Genomic DNA, 7449 nt, shown 5'->3' with positions numbered 1-7449 from the left:
CCGCAAGAGATCGGGCGTCTCCCCGGCGGTTCCGGCCCTGTCCGCATTTGCACACAGAGTGGTTCTTGTGTTTCTAAATAAAAGTTAACAGATGTGAGCAGATGGATCTGGGGCGGGCAGCAGCTCCGACGGGGCCCCGGCGGCTCCGTGGGGCCGGTCAGTCCGTGGGGCTTCATCTCGCGGGGGAGTTTGGCAAAACGGAATCAGGGGTCGGCAGGGACTCTGGATAAGCTGCTGGCTTTGCTGCATGTGAACTGATTTTCTGGGTCTGCGAACAGAGAGGAAAGAAACCTGAAAATCCCTCCCCTGTCCAGGTAGCCCCTGCAAAACCAGGTGCTGTGGGAAAGGGCAGGCAGAGGCTCACCTGCCAGGAAGTCTGGGCAAGTGTGCTTGCATGCAGCTTGAGCAATAGTCAAAGCTATCACTCTGCGCAATCTGTTCATAGTCAACAGGTCTTCTTCATTTTAAATATCAGAAGAAAAATAGCAAGAGTAAGGTTATTTTAAAGAGGAGACATTGGTTTATGGCCAGGCTAGGTGGACCAACATAAATTGCAGCAGTAATTGCATTTGATAGAAAACAAACTCTTGTGATATATTACTGTGATATTCCTGTAGTCCAGTTGTGGTCCTCAAAATGGGATTTTTAAGTATAAAAATGCAAATCTGACCACATTATTGCTATAGCTTTGCAACTATTCTGTTTATCTGAGTGTATCTCTTGTATAGATTTGATTTATGTTTCCCTCTGCTTGCTGAGCTGACTCCACACCTTGCATTCTCACAGAGATGACTAAGTAAAATGAGGTAAAAATATATATTGTGACAAAAAAATAAATCTCCAGGAAGAGTTCCATATTTACATCATTCAGAAGGGAACTGGATTGATTTGGACACCAAAACCAGAAAGTACTGCAATTTGAGGGAGCTGGGGGACAAGTGAGAGCATGAAGCAATGACCTGACATTTGCAGTTAATTTATGCCCTGTTCAGATAAGAAAATGAGCTGCTAGTAAGACTCCAACATAAGCTATTAAGATTCTCTATTGTTGAGAGATATGATTAGATCCTGTGGAAGGCCAGGATGACGAATAAACATGGAAGGGGTAAATTCTTTGTTGATTTAAATAGCCATCACTCCCTTCAAGGCACTCTGGGGAGCTCTGCTAACTCACTGTGCCTGAGGAGTTGCCTCGAGGGACTGGCTGCCTCTCTGTCCCACTCCTGTTAACATTAGTGGGCCTTACCTCTTTTGGAAAAGAGAACATCTTCTGAAGGTTCATTTTTAAAAAAAGATCAGTAAAAGTAGCAACCTCAGTCATTTCTTGTGAGCAATTTTAATTAGATACCTATTTTTATGAATGTTACTGACTGATGAAAAATAATTGTTGCAAGATTTTGAAGTGATACTTCTGAAAATAGGGATAGCCCACAAGGCAGCACTCTTCTCTTAGGAAAGGTCACAAGGATTTTGCAGATCATGCAGCTTGAGATTCAGATTTACTTTTTTTTTAATTAATCTCTGTCTGTCATTCCCTTATTGTTAAATTCAAGCCAAAAATGTCACTGAAAATATGTAACAAGCTTAAACTTTTGCATTTCTTTCCAGAAAGACAAGTCATTGACCCCCACCCAATTGCTGTTCAGTAGATTCCAAAGATTATTTTTTCTCTTCTATTTAAAGTGAAATTAGTATTAATGAAAATCAGTGTAAATGGTTGCATTTCTGTTGTTTCAAACCCCGTGCATTCACTGTACTGTTAAAGGTGAAATCATTCTTTGCAGACAACACAAAGCCACTCCGAATAATAATCTGTGTGAGCAGAGCTGCTCCATCCACGCTATGTTTGGAAATACAGGGATAAAATGTAGTCAGAAACATTCCTCCTCCACAATTACTCATAGGCCTCTACACTGTCTTTACGGTGGGCTGCAAAATGTGCTGGGAGGAATTCTAGGGCATCACTGGTTGGAGAATCTCTTCAACAAGGACTGTGAGGAAGGGGTATGTTTCTAGGAAATGCATAGGTTGTCACTGTGAAGAAGTTAATTCCTTCCCCTTCCTGGTGCTCCAGATCCAGTTTGGCCCCCTCTCCAGAGAGAAAAGCTGCTTAGTTTTGCCCTGACCTCTGGTTCTCATGGGGATGGACAATGCTCAGCTCTTGCAGGCGCCCAGCCACAAGGGGTTGCAGTGAGACCACTGAGCTGACTGACCGCCTGTGTCAGCGAGCCACGCTCCTCAGTCCTCACTGACCCGGCGTAGGGCCACTGAAACTGCCCAGAGAGATGAGCCCTTTCCCAGCCTGAACCATCTAACTCCTCTGCTTACCCTTCCTCTACTCCTGCAACCTAACTCAAGTTGGCTGAATGCCCAAACCAATACCTGGGTACACAATTACAGCTTTAATGAAAATCACAAATGAATACCACACAATTTGTTTCCCAAGTTTCTAAACATGAAGCCTACACGTGCCATAAGAATGAACACAAAGAAGTCATCCATATAGGAGGATGTCTTTAAGTAGTTTTCATTTGACATGTAAGTTTATTCTTCCTGTGTCAATATGGTAATTAATTAGTGATGACACTCAGTCTCTACACTTTGGTACATGAAGCTGCACGGAGATGTGCCAGACCTGTTGGGGTTTTTACACAGTGGTTTAAGATGTATAAACATTGCACCTGGGTAAAAATTTCTCAGCGAGTGAATAAAACCTGTTTTCAAAGGTCCACATAGCATGGTGCTCCTTGTACATAAAAATTGACACATAAAACTCCACATTAAAGAAGAAAGAAAGGAGTTACTGTGTTTGGTTATTTTATTATGTATCTCAGGTGAGCATAGTTGCCCATTATGAGAGTCAGTGTTTTCCAGAGTGGGCAACAGTCATTAAATGCTGTAACAAATCTGTGCATCTGTCAGTGGAAGGCTGTATGACCATATAGTAGTTGCAAAGCATTTTCAAGGCTATTATTTTTTTAAGTTTTCTTCAAAGGTATTTCAATGTTGGAGTTCTTGGTGTGTCTACATCTCAGGTTTTAGGCTTGAAAATCATTCTTATCTTGAAATGCACGTAAGTGGATGCTTAACTTTGAGCCAAAGCTTCCTAAGGAAATCAAAGGCATCAGAAAGCACATATCTTAAGCTGGGCACAATCCTTAGTGTGATAAGGGCAGAAGGATCTATGCTTGCTAAGGGTAACTTTCCAAGTGAGATATTCTGGTCTTTTGCAAGATAACTTCAGAGTCAGGTATTATTCTCAAACCAGGCAGCCACTGGTGATTTGGTGAAGAATTACAGGGGACACTTTCTTCCTGGAGAAGAGCCCCCGGGCTGCCTGCGGAACAAGGCAAGAGATAGCAAGCACCACTGCTGTGCTGCTTTCATGCTGAAGGCACAGAAGTTAATGGGGTTGCTCCCAGAAAATGCAGAATGGTTATGAGATTGATGTAGGTTATGCTGACTTCCAAAACCCACAAGACACCTGCACCCTGGCTAGTGATCAGCATGAAGTCTCCACCAAATCCCTCACTTTTACCTGTTCCTCTTGTACATGGAGCAGGAGAGATGACGGTGTAAGTAGTCCTTTTATCACCTCTTCTTCTAAGTACACCACTTCTGGATAAGCAAATAGAAATACTAGGCACCTGTACCTGGCTTTTCATTTAAATCATTACCTGCCTGTTAGCCACATAAAAAGTATGTGAGATTTTTGATTCTGTGAAAACAAAATCTAAATGTACAGCACAGATTCCTTTGAATGCTGTTTGCAATGTATGGACCATGCTTACTCTTTATTGTACAAATACCCCTTTATAAACAAAATTTCCATTCCAACAGATTGACATGCAGACTTCGCAGAGGCAGCTTTGGAAATGGAATGATTAAGTTGCACCAAATTTGGACTGATTAGAAATTAATTTTGGAGAAAAGTGAGATGTTTCTGGACTTGATTAAATTTTATCAGATTCGTATTGCCAGGCTGTTCCTTCTTCTTGAGTATAAGGCTTAAAATGAACTATGATGAAGCAGATGGCACAACTGTAAAGACTTTCACATCAAAGTAGATGCTAAGTATATTATATTCACAATGATTTTTGATAACCTGACTGCTGCATACTGTCCATTGTACAGGAAACTCATAAACATGGTTATATATGTTGGAAAGAGGGTGGAAAGGAGCGAGTCCTGCACTTTATTGCAAATCTCACGAGAAATAAATTCATTCAGTAGAACCCACTAAAGTAGCTTTAGATATGCTGGAAGATAATGCTTCTTTTTAAAGGTAAGTGGGGCTATATTGATCAAATTGCTCAAAGGAATGATTTTCATAAAATTGTGTTTAATTTCTCAGAAGGTGTTTCTAACGATGTTCTATTATTAATTCTATGGTGTCACTCAGTGATTAATACTTTTTGGTAAAAATATTGTCAGGCAAGAGAGATAAGGAATTCCAGTTCAAATGCTTGAAATTTTAGAGTGTGCCAATATTTCTATAGACACCAACAATTACAAAAATGCTCTTAAAGGTTAAGTTCATGTAGTGGTATGAATTGTGCTGAGATGTGTGTTCATAGATGCATATTTCAATCTATTTTTTTCTGTGTTTAAGTTGGTTCACTAACCATCTTCAAAGGCTTTGTGACAAGAAAAAAGGGAGAGGCATATGTCCCAAGAAAAGCAGAAATTAGTTTCAAAACAAGTCTCTATACATTGGATGCATTAATTGTATTAATTAGAAGGTGCTGGGAGAATCATTTACATAGATTAAAGTTGAAAAAATTATGGTTGGTGACAAACACTGTAGAGACCAAGAGAAATTCCTTCTTGAAGATATATTGCTTTGCATTACTCCTATATTCACAAATAGCATAACTTTTCAACTACACAACTGGCAGCTGCATGAGTTAAATAATCTCAAAAGGTTCATCGAACTCCTGTGCCTGCCTTCTCAGCAATACTGCTAGAGTTCATATTTATCAGTCAGCACAATGGGTTCATTTGTGCTTTACTTTCATTTTTTTCTACATTATGTCCTTGCTATCAGATTTCTATGTCCTATAATCCTTGTTAACTCTGGCAAGTTTCTTGTCTCACTGAAGACTTTTAAAAATCTTAAATGAACTTAGCTTTCTCAAAAAGCTATGAGAAAATGCCTCTAAAATATACTTTCAAACCTGTGGTTCATAACATGGAGGTGCTTGCACTAAGGTTTCTCAAACAGAAAACAGAAAGCTGGAGTAAAAATATAACTAGAAGCAGTGTCATCCATTGAGAAACATTCTTTAGGGGTCTGATATATCAGTGAGCTGGGAGCTGCAGTGAGAGCCCAGAAGTATTGCACCTGCCACATGCAGCCCAGAAAAATGCTGATCAAAGTTGTTACTAACTGGTGCTCACACAAAGCAATACAGGGATTTCAGTTTATCTTCTGGGTGGCAGGTGTGCTTGCTGCATTAGCCACTGTCACAGATGGCAGTAATTAACACCTGTGCCTGGAGTCTGAACTGGAGGGCCAGGAACTGACGGGACCTGATTGCACCTAAAGAATTGTCCTGTCACCTGTGGGTATCCAAGGGATGCTAAGGGTTATCGCCAGAGATGGTTGGAGAGAGGTGTGCAAGGGACAAATGCCATCCAGCGGGTAACCAGCTCAGGTTTGCAGTCTAGTTTTTCAATAGTGTTTCCTCAAACACTGTTATTACTATTAATGTACATCTTAACAATTTCTAAATCTGGTTTGCCATCAGAAAGTTGGCTGTTGAGAGAGAGGCTGAATATGAAAAGAAACAAGAGCAGGACAGAGCATACCTCCACAGTTCCAGTCTGTAGCAAGTTCCCAAGTCCCAGGTCTACCAGCCACCAGCAAAGGTTACCTTTAGAAGTTTGTCCAATCCCATTTTGTATCATTTATAATTTGGTCTCTAGAGCATCACAGAATTACAGAATAATTAAGATTGGAAAAGACCACCGGAAGTCATCTCATCCAGCCTCCCTGCTCAAACAGGGTCCACTAAAGCGTGTTGCTCAGGATTTTGTCCATATGGCTTTTGAATATCTCCTGGGGAGGAGATTCCACAATCTCTCAGCCTGTTCCCATGCTCAGTAACACTCACAGTAAAGTTCTCCCTCAATCTTATAAATTAATAAGTATCTTGTGTGAACAGAAGTTTCCTGCTATTCACTTAAAACTATTCTTTGATAACTGCATTACCTTCAGAAGTTCATACAAAACTGTTCATCATTTGTTAATCCTGATCATTATTCTGTACTTCTAATTCCAGTATGAAATGTGGGCAAGCAGAGCTATTCAGTATTCGGGATGGGGGTACACCACAGTTAAACTCCCTTGTGAGGTAACAATTTCAGTATTGCTCTCAGACCTTTCCTGATAAACTTCCAGTAGTCCACTACTTTTTTAATTACCACCATGCACTGAATGGATGTTGTCAGAAAATATCTTAAAATTACCACAAAACCTTGTTCTTAAATGGTAAGACTTACTTCAGAGGCCATCACACAGAGGGTTATCCTCACATGTGTTACCCTTAATTTATTAACACAAATTTTATTTCCTACACTTTGATTCCTATCTGTTAGCCAATTATTAATCCAGGACCTTCTGTTGTATCTCATATTACCTCTATTTCTGTCAGAGACTTTAATAAGAGACCTCACCAAAAGCTTTCTTAAATCCTAAGTACTCTATAGTGATTGTATTATTCACAGGGTTACCTGCTCCAAAACAGAAGTCTAATTAGCTTCTGAGGTATGTGGTTTTTTCTGAAAAGTTATGTTAATTTTTCCCTGATATGGCATATTTATTTATTTGTACCTTAATACTGTTTTGTTGTTGTTCCTGCCAATTAGCTTTGTGAAGAAATATCTAAAGTCTGCAGAAATACCATGTCTGTTGTTCACTGGATTACATGCTATGCCTCTCTACTCTCCATAAATTCAGTTAAAAATGAAAACTGATACGTGAATATGTAAAATTGCTTTTTCTACTTTACCGCTTGTTTTTGTGCTAAGGCCCCTTTTACTGGTGTTAACGTGCCACAGTAGAAAATTAGCTGGCATTGGAAATTTGTTGAAGTCCACCTTATGAATTTGGATTTGTTCTAAAATACATTCTATTGACACTCTGAGACAATGGTTCATTTCTATCCTACATATGGAATGACCTTTGTGTGAGAACTGTCCTATCCGCCTTTTCAGGCAGTGCAGACTGAGAGAATTAATTTAACTTTTCTGTTGTGGTTTTATCTTCCCTGAGTGCTCTCTTTATATAATTAGTTATCACTGAATATCAGGCAAGTTTCCCATTTCTTGAATATTTGAAGAATGGTGGGTTACTAAATTCTATTCCTTTATGTCTCAGTATTGTTTCATCTTGGTTTTTTGTGGTTTTATATTTCAATAGTCAAGGTATACTCTATTCTCTTTCCC

The 7449-nt window shown here is 39.7% G+C and overlaps 1 protein-coding gene across 5 annotated transcripts in view; it reads left to right on the top strand.

Annotated features, from left to right (window-relative positions):
- The window catches only part of GRM1 (glutamate metabotropic receptor 1), a 193577-nt gene that overhangs the window by 1830 nt on the left and 184298 nt on the right, over nucleotides 1-7449 (top strand). The window lies entirely within an intron of this gene.

Source organism: Corvus brachyrhynchos, unplaced genomic scaffold (genome assembly GCF_000691975.1).
Source record: "Corvus brachyrhynchos isolate BGI_N302 unplaced genomic scaffold, ASM69197v1 scaffold6, whole genome shotgun sequence".
Taxonomy (NCBI): domain Eukaryota; kingdom Metazoa; phylum Chordata; class Aves; order Passeriformes; family Corvidae; genus Corvus; species Corvus brachyrhynchos.
This window is presented reverse-complemented; position numbering and strand designations above follow the sequence as displayed.